This window comes from Triturus cristatus, chromosome 6, assembly GCF_964204655.1.
Source record: "Triturus cristatus chromosome 6, aTriCri1.1, whole genome shotgun sequence".
Lineage (NCBI taxonomy): Eukaryota > Metazoa > Chordata > Amphibia > Caudata > Salamandridae > Triturus > Triturus cristatus.
Window position 1 is genome coordinate 236,367,644 of NC_140589.1, and position 15,830 is coordinate 236,383,473.

Consider the following 15,830-nt stretch of genomic DNA (forward strand, 5'->3'; position numbering starts at 1 on the left):
GAAGCAGGAGTAGTGAGAAAAGCTGACGTCAGAAAGACCGCGCTGAGATTGGCCAGCTGTAGAGAGACGAAGCTTTCGCTGATTGGTGCGTTAGTGTGAGCCGCGCTATGAGTGGAGAATTGCCGGTGTGACGTAGACGCCCAGGATTGGTGCGTTAGTGTGAGTCGTGCTGGAATTGGAGAACTTCAGGAGTGACGTAGACGCCCAGGATTGGTGTGTTAGTGTAAGTCGCGCTGGGATTGGACAGGATACGGAATAGCCGCAAAGGAGGTGATTTGCAAAAGTTTTGTGATTCAGAACTTGGAAAAAAATTAAAAATGATGTACTACGATCCACCTGAGAAAGAGAAAAAATCATGGTTTGGGAAAATTAAAAATCTATTTAAAAAGGATAAGCCGATTGTGACTAGGGAAGGACAGATACTTCCTCCACCAAAATCGCCTGCATCTTTTATGGTAGCGAAATGTGGGTACCACACATGTATTTGGTTAGAGAACTGGGCACAATATACCAAAGAGGATGGAGTATTAGAGTTTCCAGAAAGTGGTTCGTTTAGTTTGGCTGTATTGAGAAATTTAAGAGAAAGAATGATGAGATTAGAACCGAAACCCAGACCTACTCAGTTTGAGGAATTGACGGAGTGGGAAGAAGAGATGTATGAAAGGGAACGGCATCGGAGTGTCCGCCTCCCTCCGGTCCGAGGCCTCCAAGATCATCTGTGGCGTCCCTCAAGGATCCTCCATCAGCCCGACACTGTTCAACGTCTACATGGCACCACTAGCACGCATCGCCCAACAGCACGACCTCAACATAATCTCCTACGCCGATGACACTCAGCTGATCCTCTCCCTCACAAAGGTCCCCCTCACCACCAAATCCAACCTCCATCAGGGAATGAAGGCCGTCGCCGACTGGATGGAGGACAGCCGCCTCAAATTGAACACAGACAAGACGGAAATCCTCATCCTCGGATTCAACCCCTCCGCATGGGACGACTCTTGGTGGCCCACTTCACTAGGGTCCCCCCCGGCTCCCACCGACCACGCACGCTACCTGGGAGTCATCCTCGACTCGAAACTCTCCATGACCAAACAAGTCATACCAGTCTCCTCTACCTGTTTCAACACCCTCCGCATGCTCCGCAAGATTTACAGATGGATTCCGACCAACACGAGGAAAACAGTCACCCCGGCCCTAGTCAGCCTCAGACTCAACTACGGAAACGCCCTCTACGCCGGAGCCCCGTCCAAGCTCATCAGCAGACTACAGAGAATCCAGAATGCCTCCGCACGCCTGATCCTCGACGTCCCGCGCCACGACCACATCACCCCCCACCTGAGGAACCTGCACTGGCTCCCCGTCGACAAAAAAATCTCCTTCAAGCTCCTGATCCACGCACACAAGGCACTCCACAAAACCGGCCCAGCCTATCTCAACAGTCGACTCTCCTTCTACGTACCAAACAGGAATCTCCGCTCCGCTGACCACGCCCTGACCACGGTCCCACGCATCCGGAGAACCACTTCCGGAGGCAGGTCCTTCTCCCATCGCGCAGCCAAGACCTGGAACACCCTCCCCCTCGACCTGCGACAAACCGAAGACCTGCTGACTTTCAGGAGACAACTCAAGACCTGGCTCTTCGACCAGTAACAGCACTTCCCCCCCACCCCCCCCCCACCCAGCGCCTTGAAACCCTACCGGGTATGTAGTGCGCTCTACAAATTATGTGATTGATTGATTCATTGATTGAAGAAGGTATAATTACATGTTTGTTTGACATTGTGGGCAGGAAAGTCATGATGACAGAATGAGAAGATGGCGGAATGCGAATATCACTGATGGTATGTTTCCTCTGAGAAATACTGAAGAGACAAGCGGCAGAAAGTGTACAGAAAAGAGAAATAATATAGGGCCAGAAGGTCATATATATGGTGTGAGTGAATCGGAGGATGAAGTGCTGAAGGACATGTTTTATAAAAATCCTCCCCCATATCAACCGAATTCTACGTTGCTGATGTCGAGTGCGCCGGTAAAAGAAACCATGATAAATAAAAATCTTGAGCAAACGCCACATAATTTGGGAAACATTAATCCATTTAAAGATTCTGAAATGCCACAACCCGCTAGGACTGGAAATTAAAATTCAGTTGAGTTAACTAGAATCACTCTGGAATTAACTGAGAAATTTAGAGAATTAACTAAAAATATGGAAGCAGTGACCGTACCTGTAACTATAGGGCCGGTGATGCCTGTCTTTGAGAAACAGAAAGATAGTGAGCATTGTTTAACAGTTCCCTACAACGGTGGTAGACAAATAGAGACAGAAAGAAGTGGATCTGGAGGGAATGCATGGGAGAATGTGGCAGGAACATCAGGTTTAAGTACTCCTAAAAATGTGACTGTAAATCAAAGTCCAGCAAGTAAGACACTTATGACAACAGAATCAGCAACAGAAACCCCAGAGAAAAATACGGATAAAATAAGAAGCGAGACAACCCCTGTAGGTCCCACTTCTGAAGAACTAAGTGATTGGTTAAGAAGTTTACAGCGAAAAGATACAGAACCACAACCTTTAGACGTAGCGAAGTTAACAGTAACATTAGAAGAATTAATCGTAGGGACTATTCCAACTGAAAAATTACAAGCATATCAGGATGAGGAGCTAATGTTCCTCTGCAAAAGTATAACGTGGAGAGCGAGAAATTGGAAGAGACAGCGAGTGAAATGGGTATTGACTTTGAGAAAATAAGATCACTACAGAAACCGTATAGGGTAGATTTTTCCAAAAAGGATATTGAAAATTTGAATACTACTGGGAGATTGACTCAAATTAAAGAACTGATTGCCTTGCTAAGGAAATGGGGTGATGTAAATAGGTGGAAGAGTAGATGGTTCCGAAAGAGAGAGGAAACGACAAATAAGGCTTTTTCAGCATTTTCGGTGAGAGAAAAAGAGCCAGTGGTAACCGAATGTCCCATGAGGGAAATCCCAGGAGGAGGTTATGTACATGTTCCTTGGACCAGACAGGATATTTTGTCATTTACTAATGATTTTCCGAGGTTAAGAGAAAAGCCAGTGGAATGGTACCGACAGCTAGAAAGATTTGTTAAACTATCGAAAGTGTTGTGATAGATCTGAAAGGTCTTTTTGATATAATTGTACCTGCAGATTTATGGGCAAAATTTAAAATTACAATAGATTGGCAAAGTCAAGAGTATCCCAGGGATCCTAAGACGGGAGCCCCTGATCCAGAAGTAAATCTAAGCACTGCACTCTGCACTTCTAGCGTGCCTGCGAATATGAAAGCTGGGCAGACCTCCCTACACCAGTAAACAGCCAATTCTACACAACACCTGGGGGAGCCCTTAAGAAAAGGCAAGGATGGTGGAAATGTACAAAATAGACAGCGGCCTCCTCAGAAGGAAAGGCCCCCCCAGCTCTTCCCTATCCATCATATGCAAACCACCAGCGCCGCTGACCTCACTCTCAACGCAAACATTCTACTCTTAACAACATGAGGCCTATGTGTGGTAATTTGCGGCCTCTGTCATTACCTCGGGCTACATACTACAAAAGGACACTACACCCACATGCCAAACTTATTGGGTGGTAATTGCCTCAGTAAATAAGCAACAACTATGGCTCCGTTGTAAGGATATTGTAAATGCAATGGTTCTGGAATGCTGAGGCTGTGCAAGATCATAATCAGTCACTTTGAAGTTACATCCACGTCACAACTGTCTACAAAACTACAACTTTATCGCTGCATTGCTCCAGTGCGCACCCCAACACGAGCCACCGACGACACACCTAGCTGATAGCCCCAAGCCTTCTGTTGCTACTCTCCGTAAAAACAACGAAAGCCCGCGAAAGAGGCCCCTGTACTACCAATGGTGCCGCACATCAAACTGGCTCCATTCCCACTTTGCCCCACAAAGTATCACTAAACCACATCAATGCAAAAAGGAATTCCTGTGACTGCCCCCATGCGTCCTTTCCTTGCCACGATTCACCAGAGTCGTCAGTGAAATAGTGATGGACTTGAGACATAGGCGCCATCCTAAAACTTCTGAATCAAAGGACATACAAACCACTTTGATCTATCGTGCTGAAAACGATAGAGCAATACCCCTGATCGGCATTAGTGAATGCAAACAATATTCATACAGGTTCAACCAAAGTGAGAAACACTGCCCCCAGGTGGCCGTCACACTTTATGGCACCCTGGCAGTACAAATTAGTTTAGTGCACCCATATGATGTGATGTAGGTTTCCTGAAACAATTCAAACCCCTTGTCACAGGAGGGCAGTGTCTAACCATTGGGCCTCAAAGGTCCCAGGAATTCCACTCAAAGTAGAATAAAATTGGCCCGGAGAACCATTGCCATCTCATGCCATGCACTGATGAAGTTATTCACATTTGTAATAAACCTTTCAACCCTAAATCTACTCAAGGGACATCCCCTCAAGAACAAAGTAAGGTAGTCCATCGTGCTATTATATTGGGGCATAGTTTGCAAGCAGGCCGCTAACCATACTACGCCGCTTGCTGTGAACCTAAGGCCGTGTGACTGGATGCCCCCCACAACCGCACATAAAACCATTCTACGGCCATGTCAGCCCTGATGGGCCCCGGCTTTACTGTGTGGAAGTTGTCATCCAACAAGTGTGCTAAGGTCCAACGATTGGGGAAACTCTGGCAAAGCACAAATGGGCTACAAAGTATTAAAGAACATTTGGGATTCCCAGTATTCAAAAAAGGGCAGGTATTTATACATATAGATCCCCTCCTGGTCACATTGTCTTGTCTGCTCCCTGGTATACTAGCAGAAGTTTGGGAGGGCAAGGCGTCACCTAGGGTGGTGACTGGCTTAATTCAATGGACATGCTCCAACAAGCGCTATACACGGATTACTGGGTGAGAGGAAGTAAGGTGAGCTTGATAACTCTTACTTCTACCCTCATTGGTACATCTTATCGGGAGTTGCTTTTCAAAGGTATTGATCTTCAGCCAGGCAATGTTAACATCTAGCCAACACCAAACTAATTGTTTTAGGTCATACTGGGCGCATATACACTCGCTGGGGTAGGGACACTAGTGTGGCAACACAGCACCTGTTGGCAGTTGCCATTACACGCAATGAGGGGGTCAGGTCGATCCTACTATGTCTCCTTTTCAGGGCAGCACTGAAGAGCTGGGCGAGGCGAGTGCCCCAGATACTGGGTCCCCATTCGAGTTTCAGACTCGGCGGGACATGCTTGCAGGTGGGGCGATGGGAATCCCAAGGTGTTAAAGGGTACAGCTGTAATAGAAAAAAACAGAATATGCGCACTCAGTGTTCAGCAGGTAGACAGTTTGGAAAATAGTGATTGGTGCAGACGAGTAAATCCCCCCCGAGTTGGGAATTCAATTCAGTAAGGTAAGCACGCTCCTGAGAAGGAAGTGTCACTCGTGTTGCACTCGTTGGGAGAAAATAGATTCTCTTTATCCATGAAACTGATTACACAAAAGAAGTTGTCCAAGGTCAATTTGATTTATTGAACCTGTTCTTCGAATGGTAATATAGAATTGTAATCATTCTTATAAAATCAACACGTTATCCAGATGCCCAATGCATTTCGGGCTGTTCAAGCCCTTCATCAGGGGCGACACTCTAGAGGAAAAAGGGGCAGGACTCAGTATCAATATTCAAACATGTTGGTACAAATACTCCAAGTGAAATAAGAAAGCAAACGAAGTGTGAGAAGGTGATGTTGATAGAAAAGTCGGGAGAGGAGAAAAGTGGTGAAGAAAGTCTCCAAGGAACAGCGTGGATAATGTGCTCACGGTGACTCGTACAGTGAATGTAAAGTAAACTGAAAACAAGTGCAAGGGTGATAATGGTGCTCAAAAGTGAATTACACGTCGGTGCATGAGCTGAAACATAAACTGAAACAAGGCGAGTCGGTGCTAAAAAAACGTAGTGGCCAACGGGGCGTTTATGTGAGGGCTGGGAAGTGGCTACTGACATGCTCTAGTTAAAACGTGAGGTTGTTGGTAACAAACAAGGATTCTATGTGAAAACAAGAAAGTAAAAACTAGTGAGTGAAGGGGTGTCATCGGGGGGTCTGGAAACTATAAAAGACGGAAAGAAACTTACGGTTGAGTTGTGTGATCACGAAATCATCACGTAGCGGGGATACGTTCCAAAGTGCTTCAGTGAATGTAAAGTTCGCGGGTAGCGGTCATGTGATAAGGAAACGCGTAAAATACAAGGAAGTGAATGCTCGTGAACTACAAAGAGAAACAAAGAAAAAAGACTCGTAGTTTTCATGCGGTGGGATAGTGTGAGAAGTGGGAAAAAATACTCGTGTGGTCACAAAAAGTCGAGAGAAAGTGGTGGAAAAGTGGAGTATGCTAAATACATGAAAGTGTACATGGGGAATCACGAAAATGCAACGAAGATGTACATAGAGTGCTAATTCATGAAAAATGAGATCAGAACAATTAGATGCATGATAAACAAGGTGGAAATAGAGAAAACAGAATAATTCACAAAAAACTTAAACGGAATAAGGTCGTAGGGAATTCCAACGATGGGTCGTCCGCGTGTACAGTACTCAGTTCGAGGGAATAGGAGATTGGGTTACAAAAAACAGCCCAGATCGTAGCGTTCATTAAGACCTTTTGGCTGAGTGGAATTGAGTTTATGAATCCACAAAATTTCTCTTTGTAAGAGGAATTTGCTGTTGTCTCGTCCTTTCACATAAGGGATTTGTTCAAGGATGAGGAAACGTAGTTGACAAATATTGTGTTGATGTTGATGAAAATGAGTGGCAATTGGGGATTTGGCCTGTCGGGTTCGTATGTTGCTTTTGTGTTCATTGATTCGTATACGAATCTTCCTCTCTGTTTTGCCCACGTAGACCAGGCCACATGGGCATTTCAATAAGTAAATGACATTCTGACTATTACATGTTGCTGTCACTTTGAGTTTGATTGGGTAACCATGTGAAGGATGTTGAATTGTGGTCCCCTTAATGATACAGTTACAATTACCACAGTTGAAACAGGGTAAAGTACCTTTGAAAGTACTTATGGTAGAATCTCTGGTGTTGGATAAGATTTGTTTGAAGTTGCGTGATCTTTGATACGCAAATCTTGGGGGTACAGCTGGCCATAACCCACCCTGGGGAGGGGTAGTGTTACTGTGCAGGCACTGGAACAGCTTCTGTAGAAGCAGCAGCACTGGCAGGGAGGGGTGTTTCCCCTCTCATCACTGTGGTCTGACACCTGGGAGGCAATGATTTGACTTTCCAGGGTAGGAGGGTTCTGCTGCCAGAATTGAATTCCTGCTGTTGTAAGTTATGCACCCATTGGTGGGCATGTGAGTTTGATGGTCAGAGATACCCCAATGTAGTATGGGAGGGGCCCGGCCAGGGGGAATGGACCTGTGCTTGCTTGATCTGGGGCAGGCCTTGGAATCATGGTGGGGGGGCCTGGGGTGACGGTGGCCACACCCAGTGCTGTGGCGGAGTTACAGGGCGATCCAGAGGCTGTAATGTACAGAGGGGTACCCTCTGCACGAGCACCAGAGTCCAAAGGCCAAATATCCCTAGGGAGGTCCTCGTGTTGAACCCTGGAGTAGCGACGGCGCCCCGTTAGTCCTACGGGCGGTTTTGGACCTGAGCAACCAGGGGTTGCCTGCAACGCTCTGCCCCCTTTCTGGGGGGCGTGAGTAAGGGGTTGGACTGGCGGTCCACCAGAGGGAGAGGCTATCCCCTCCCCCAAATCTGGCAAACACTGGTTGGCTAGGGCCACTGTGTCATTTGGCTCATCAGGTGGGCAGGCGGTGATGGGCTGGCTGCCCTGGGATCGCCCGTAAGATAACCCACCATGTTGGCATATTTGTTATGCAAATAAACCTGCAGCAATTTTCTCCACAAAGAATGTGTCTTGTCCTATTATTTCTCCAGGATATTGTTGTGGGAGGGATGGGGAGTGTAGCCGATATTGGCAGGCACTATGATCAGCATGCATGCTAACAGCTTCGATTCAGGCGAGAGACTTACAATTTTTTTTTAAAGCAAAATGGATTTATGTAATCAGTCGCCCGCCTAAAATTGCCTTCAGCTGCGAGAATAAAGTCCCTCTTTTTCCCCAAAACCTCCCTCTCTAATGGTTTGAAAATATTGGCAATGATGTCAGTGCCACATTTACAAACGCAATATCCATCCACATAAAGTGCTAGAAACGATAATCTTCATGTTTAAGCCAAAAGCTTTATTTTGGCTGCCTCCCGCTTGAAACTGCGGGGAAATGCGCCAGTAAAGAGCGTCCCATCACCTGGGAAGTGACCTGCCTGAATGCTGAACCTGAAGTGACTTCAAGCTGGACCGGAAGACGTGGACCAGCACCACCAGAGCCGGCCGTCTGCACTGAGACGGTCCGCGCGGCCGTCTGTGACAAACCCGACGCGCGATCAAAGAAACACGGGTACGTTTGGGCACTGGCACGAGCGGCACCCCAGGGACAGGCGCCGCCTGGGTTCTAACCATGGAAGTCCCCTGTATTTCTATGCATCCCGGAAGCGGAGGGGAGGCTTAAAGACATGCCCTTTTGCCATATTTGTATCTCCCTCAATAGTAGAAAAGGGAGTGCAAATGATTCGATGTTTCAGAAATGTAATGGTTGGACTTGTTCCGTTTCTTCCAAGTTCGCTGATATCCTGCTGAACAGTGGCAGCTGCACTTTTCCCAGATTTCAGAAGTGCGGTCTTATGATCTCTGAGTAACACACTTTGAGTGCACTGAGACAGGGAGTACGATCAGGACAAGGCTGTTAATTGTGGATTTATCGTAGTGTGTAGTTTTATTTTAGTTTGTTTTGGATCTCATCTGGTGTTAGTTCACTAAGCCACTCATTGTGGGGGTGGGCAGTGCACTTGTCCAAACACCACAGCATAGCTGCAAAGGTTTTAAATTGCAATGCGTGACACTTTCAGAACTTCAGTGTTTTTATGAGTGACATCGAAGACTATAAGTGACTCTTTCTCACGAGCAGTATCAAGCATTGAAGTGCACGGAAATAGATATATATTAGAAATTACAATCTTTTTTCAGTGAGAAGCACTAAAATATCTGGGAACTGTTTAAACCCTTGAAATGGGAGGTTAAGGCACTAATACCAATGAGACATCGTTCAGGGTACCAACATCACATTGCAGCAGTCAGAAATGTCAAATGAAGAAAAATGCAGATTTGTAAAACTAAATATTTGCCTAAGATCACAGAGCTTGGTTAAGTGGAGAAGCCGGGATGTACCCCAGGTTTTCTTGTTTCACTTTGTGTATACCCAGCCACTACATGAGTATCAATGTATCTCTACGTCAGATGTTAATGTTTTAGTTTTAACTTTGTGCATAAGGGTACAGCGAGTGCACTAGGCAGAAGCCACATGACATTTCGGCTCATTTTGGGCTCGAAGTTCCAAGGGAACCGTAAGTTGATCCAGAGCCCAACATCTGGCTCAAGCCTGGCTTGACTTGTAAGTGGCTCACACACCTCTAGGCAAATTGACTTTAAAAATGGCAACTCATGAGGCCAACTCTAGCTTTATTAATCAGTCAAAGGTCAAGGGTTGGCAGCAGAAAGTGGGCGCAGTTACAATGAGCTAAGTCTGAACGTGATAATTTTCAAAACTCTGCCCCAAAGAATTTGATTTGACAACAAGACAAATGTGATAAATGTATTCTGCCTTGCCTAACTCATCACAACGTTCTACATTTCGAAATATTACCGGCTACATAGATCTTTGGTATCAAGTAAATTCCCAGGTAAATGGCACTTTAATAACTCGTGTGGGTGATGCACTTGCTGGAAGTATCTGTGTACTTTCTTCTTATCAAAGGTTTGACTGAACATAAAATTGCATAGATGATCAATGTGCCTGCTGTAACGCACAGCATGAGACATGCAGATCACAGATTTGTTTTTTATATAGAGCGCTTTGTTGGTTACTGTTTTTGCTGCAGAGATCATTGTGCTACCTGCAGGTCACAAGTTAATATCTTTGTCATGTAGTTTAGTGTTTCATGATCCTGCATCAAAGATACGCATCAAACTACAAGGCAAACGTTAGGAAACTTGCAGTTTTTTCCCCTCAATATTTTATTATAATAAAGTTGCTGAAAAATGACTACGGACTTATTGTTAGGTACTATATAAATGGTTAGACATTCTTACACTGTATGCATATTTCTTTCATAGATAGCTTAGAAAGGTAAAAAACAACCCCGCCTCTTGCCCCGCCCCAAAATCTACGCCCAGACCGCTGCTTATTTTTGGTGAGTACCTGTACCTATTGTTTTCCATTTAAAGCAATGGTAATAGCAATAGTGCTAAACGTTTGGAAAGGGCTGCAGAGTGTGCAAGGTGAAGCCTGTCTATAGGATAAAACTGTGGTGAAACACAGGCAGAAATTATACATGACTGCACTGACAAGTTTTCAAAAATTTTCCTGTGCTCCTTTGCACAGACCAAATGAAATTTTTGATATAGAATCTTAGCCTCAGAAGGAGGGAATTCAAAACAAGCAGGCATTCCCCTTCAAGCTGTTTTTGATAGCATCCAATTTGCAATGGGTACAGTATTAAAATGTGCCCAAAAATATAAAGGTAAAGAAATCATAATTGAACATGTCTTACACCCCCATGCCATTGCACTTTTAACCTAATACAGTTAAGCACATGCTGCTGATATAAAATGAACACAGCGCGTGACTAACCGGCCTGCTGCCATTTCACAAGTGCCTGGGGGTCTCAAAGCCGAGCACCTCGGCCAATAGCTATGTTTACACCTCTTGAACTGCCACATTTCTTGGGTCTTTGGTATGGAGAGTCACAGGCAGCTCTCTTCTCCTAAGGAGTGTCAAGCTCTGGTTGGCAGCAGTTTCAATGCTTAGGGAACCCTCTGCACGTTGTTGTTTGGAAGGAGTTTGCAAAATTAAAAAATATCCTGCCTGTTATTAGTCACACCCGCCAAGGATGGCTAGTATACAGAGAGTGCACAGCCAATGAGGCGCAGTGTGGACCACAGGATGCCAGCCCCACACTCTGCCTGTGGTGGGCGGCGCTACAAGAAAAATAATGTTTAATTTGATTTGCCAAAAATCCGACCACTTTAGCCAGCCTGTATCACACTGGGTGTCTCTTACGTGGGCATATGGCAGTAGCTCATTTATCGTCCTCCGTCTAGGACTGGTCAGCAGCCTTTGAGCTCCTGAGACTGTGAATGGTGGTGCGGTAGGCCAGAGCTGGAACTTTTAAGCTACTGCCCCACACCTGTGTTGTGTGTGCACAAGCCTCCAACTCCCATGCACACACACACCTGTCGTAGAGGGCAGTGGGCTGAGTCCAAAAGTTTTTAGTTAAGAAGGTAGTCATTTTATGAATCCTGGTCTGCAGTCCCAGCTGACAGGAAAGTGTGGTAACTAGGCGTGCTAGGGACCCAGGAGCAAAGATAGTTTCATGCTTTTGTGCTTTTCCTGCAAGTGGTGCCACAAAGACATCCTGCGCCGTACCCGTAGCGCCTCCTATAGAGGAGTATACACACTCTGCTGTGCTGCTGCGCCATCTTGTCTGGGTGGGGTTACAGGCACAGAGAATAATAATGCTACTGCTATCTCCCAATACCACATGAAAACATGGGATCCAAATGAAGCTGGGCCCTCCTCTTGGTGTTGTCCGTTTCACGCCGGATGCATGGAATATATACCTTTAGTATGCAAGCTTTACATCGCAAGCCATTACAACGAGGTCATTAGAACGACCGCGTTGTTACTCCGCAAACCATTACATCGCAAGTCATTTCAACGACTTGCTGTAGGGGGCGTGCTGGACTTAGGAATAGTATAATTTACTATTTCTACTCCAGTTTGTGCAACAGCAGGGAAGGTGTTGGATTGCAAATCCAACACCTTCTGCCCCCTACAGCAAGTCATTGTAACAACTTGCGATATAATAGTTTGCGTTGTAACAACGCGATCGTTATAACAACCGTGTTGTAATAGCATGCGATGTAGAGCATGCGATCTAAAGGCGGTTTCCCGGATACACGTGGCGCCGAGAGTCCGGCCTGACGACCTCACAATGCTGAAATAATAAACAAAGCATCAAGCTCTGACAGTCCTGACAGAGCCGCCGGTCTACCGCAAAGCAGGCTCTGGCCTCTGCCTGACACTGTGCAGCCCTCCCTGCCTGCCCCAACATTGACGCTGTTTCACAGTGAGTCTCAAACTGTGCTGCAGTGCAATGCGACTGAGGCACTGTGGTCGTGATAACTTTATACTACCTGCATTTAGTTCACCCTGGCTCAACGCGCAGCTGGTCAAGGTGCTAAAAATGTGTGATAATACATTTTAATGTGGTGATGCATACCACTGCATTAAAATGTATTATGCTAACGCCTGATACTTGGTACTTGGCAGGGCTGTCACAGTGAATGTATGTGAGCATACCATTCTATACAGACAAGGCCACTGGAATTACGTAATATTGTGGTTCTTTTTCACATAATTATGAATCATCTGCATATGCTCCCTAATACATCATCTGCTGCATGATCTACAGATTTTAACAAAATAATTGTTTCTAGTTCATTCTGTGCTGTGCTTTTGCTATTGAAAAAGTATGTTGTATACACATTACCTATTTTATCATTTACACTTCTCTTCCCATTTGTGCACAGTTATCACATGAACATGTACACAGGTCACATTTACAAAGCCAAGACACTGCTAGTTCACAAGCTAGTCTAACTTCACCTAACCCCAAAATTCCCCTTCTACAGACTATGATGTCTCTACATAGCTTCTAGAAATCTTTAGAACTGAGATAATGAAATATGTTGTGATCATTCCAACTAAAAAATGTCAGTGGGATGGCTGTTATTTGCATTTGTGTAGCACTGACCACCATTTCCATTGCACAGTACTGCTTTCCCAAACTGGCATTCATTGGTGCAAAACAAGGAATGGCATCAATCAGGGTTTTGTAGAGCACACTTCTCACCCGTTAGGCTCTCAAGGCGCTGAAGGGAGGGTGTGAGCAGCTCCATTGGGTCATTCGAAGAGCCAGGTCTTGAGGTCTTTCCTGAATTGGTGCAGTGTCAGGCTTCGCCAAAGGTGGAGGGGGAGATTGTTCCAGGTCTTGGCTGCGAGGTAGGAGAAGGACCTTCCACCTGCTCTAGTCCTGTAGAAGCGAGGGACGGTGGCTGAGAGGTCGGATGAGCAGAAAGTTCTCTTGGGGGCATGGAAGGCGAGACAGTTTTTGAGATATTGAGGTACAATGTTGTGGAGGGCCTTGTAGGCAGGCATGAGCAATTAGAAATTAATGATTTTTTCAACAGGGAGCGAATGGAGGTCACGGTGTTGTCGGGTGATGTGGTTATGTCATGGGATGTCGAGGGTTAGTCTGGCTGCTGCGTTCTGGACGGTCTGAAGTTCATGGAGGAGTTTTTTGTTGATTCCGGCGTAGAGGGTGTTGCCGTAGTCCAGTCTGCTGGTGATGAGGGCGTAAGTGAATGTTTTCCCGGAGTCTGAGGGGATCCACTTGAGTGTTTCACGTAGTATGCGGAGGGTGTTGAAGCAAGTGGAGGAGATGGCGTTGATCTAGCGATTCATGGTGAGCGATGAGTCCAGGATGATGCATAGGTTGCGTGTGTGGTCTGTCGGGGTTGGTGGGTTTCGGAGGGGGGGCCCACAAGGTGTTGTCCCATGCAGAGGAGTGGAGCAGAGGATGAGGACTTCTGTTTTCTCAGAATTGAGTTTCAGGCAGCAGTTCTTCATCCAGGTAGCAAGGGCTTTCATCCTTTCTTGGAAGTTGTACCTGGTGATGTTGGGTTCCTTGGTGAGGGAGAGAATGAGCTGGGTGTCATCGGTGTAGGAGACAATGTTGAGCCCGTGGTTTCTGACTATGGTTGCGTGGGGGGCCATGTAGACGTTGAACAGGGAAGGGCTGAGGGAGGATCCTTGGAGTACTCCGCATCTGATCTCTGTTGGTTCCAAAAGGAAGGGCAGGAGTCTTATTCTCTGTGTTCTACCCATGCGGAATGAGCATAAACAGTCTAGAGCTTTTCCTCGTATGTCTGCGTCAAGGAGGCTGGTGGCTAGTGTGCGGTGGGAGACGGTGTTGAAGGTTGCTGATAGGTCCAGGAGGATGAGGGCTGCTGTTTCTCCTTGGTCGAGGAGCGAGCGGATGTCGTCAGTGGCGGCGAGGGGGGCAGTCTCGGTGCTGTTTGCTGTGGAATCTGGATTGAGAGGTGTCTATGATGTTGTTGGCCTCAATGAAGTATGCAAGCTGGGTGTTGATTGCCTTTTCAATGGCCTTGGCTGCAAAAGGAAGCAATGAGATGGGCCTGAAGTTCTTGAGGTCCGTCGGGTCTGTGGAGGGTTTCTTTAGCAGGCGGTTGACTTTGGCACGCTTTCAGTTGTCGGGGAATGTGGTGGTCTCGAGGGAGCGGTTAATGGTTTGCCATAGCTCGGGTGCGATGGCTGTGGCGGCCCTGTAGAAGATGTGCGGCAGGCAAGTGTCTGAAGGATGCTCTGGAGTGTATGCTCTTAATGGTCTTTAGGGTGTCTTCCGTCGTGAGTGGGATCCAGGTAAGTAGGGTCTGTTTGGTGGCGTTGCTGGGGGTGAGAGTAGGAGCGGTGCAGAGGTCTTGGTTGTGGAAGCTGTTGCAGAGGTCTTGGGAGGGAGGGACATCAGTTGTTTCCCAGTTGGGTTTGACAATGTCCTGTATGAAGGCGAAGAGTTCCTTGGAGTTGTTTGCATTGGAGTGGATTCTGTCTTGGAGAAAATTCTCCTTTGTGGATTTGATGATTTGGTGGTGTGCCGTGGTGGCTGTTTTGTAGGTGGAGCGTGCTTCTGAAGTTTTGCTGTTTCTCCACATCTTTTCCAGTCGTCGGCAGGAGCACTTGGATTCTTTGACGCCGTGGTGAAACAGTTCATTGTGTCTGTCTGTTAGTGTTTGTACTAGTTCAATCTTTGGCTTAGAAGTGGTTTGTGAAGCTTAGGGAAGATGATTTAGTGTTGATCTCTGTTAAATCTTAAGTGTGTGGGCGGGTATTGACAAAAGAGTCTGCATTTGCTGGTCGGTTGTCCATTCTTCAGCAGGAGTAAAGCTTTCTCAAGTTAAGCATAACAGCTCAAGTAGGTAATTATGATGCAATGTAGTGAGCGTGATGAGGTGAAGTGTTTATGTTGATTTTATCAGAGTGGTTTTGCACTGTGTATTACTTCAGAGCTTGACAGTTCTGCTGGTTCGGCAGTGTATTGTATTTCAGACAGGTGTACAGTGATGCCAGCGTGTTCAGATACTCCTGAATTGAGTATTCTGTTGATCAGTACTGTTTTCCACCCAGCAGTTGGAAGGACTTGCCTATGTCCTCTGTATGAAATTACTTTGAAATCTGTAAATATCATAGTTTTGTCCTCGGCCACAGATATCTCTGATGCATCTCTTTCACTCTTCTCACCACTCAACCCACCAAATAGCTTTGCTTAGCAACCTTTCCCTTCCTTTCCCTTCACTCTAAAGTGCTACCAGCAGCAAAACTCCATTTCACATATAGAGATCCACTGCTTTGTAGCTAGGTGTGCACTATATAGGACATACATAGAAGGCTACGGAAACACAGTCGACATTGGAAAATATGCCACTTCTCTTGCAAATAGGCATCTGCCTATTTAGCAAAAAATCCTGCTACTTCCCATTTACTCTAATTTTATTCTTCTGAAATTATCCTTCATCCAAATCCATTTATCTTTCTAATCCTCAAACTTCCTCTCCTC

The 15,830-nt window shown here is 46.1% G+C and overlaps 1 protein-coding gene across 2 annotated transcripts in view; it reads left to right on the forward strand.

Annotated features, from left to right (window-relative positions):
* The first annotated feature begins 8,275 nt into the window (after positions 1-8,275).
* Positions 8,276-15,830, forward strand: part of LOC146816708 (WD repeat and coiled-coil-containing protein-like) — a 75,450-nt gene continuing 67,895 nt past the window's right edge. Inside the window, exon 1 of one of the 2 annotated variants that reach the window (XM_085610599.1) lies at positions 8,276-8,476. The gene's annotated coding sequence lies outside the window, so the exon portion shown is untranslated. Of the gene's footprint in view, positions 8,477-10,248; positions 10,326-15,830 lie in introns of those variants that run through there. The other variant, XM_085610600.1, reaches the window with a different exon arrangement.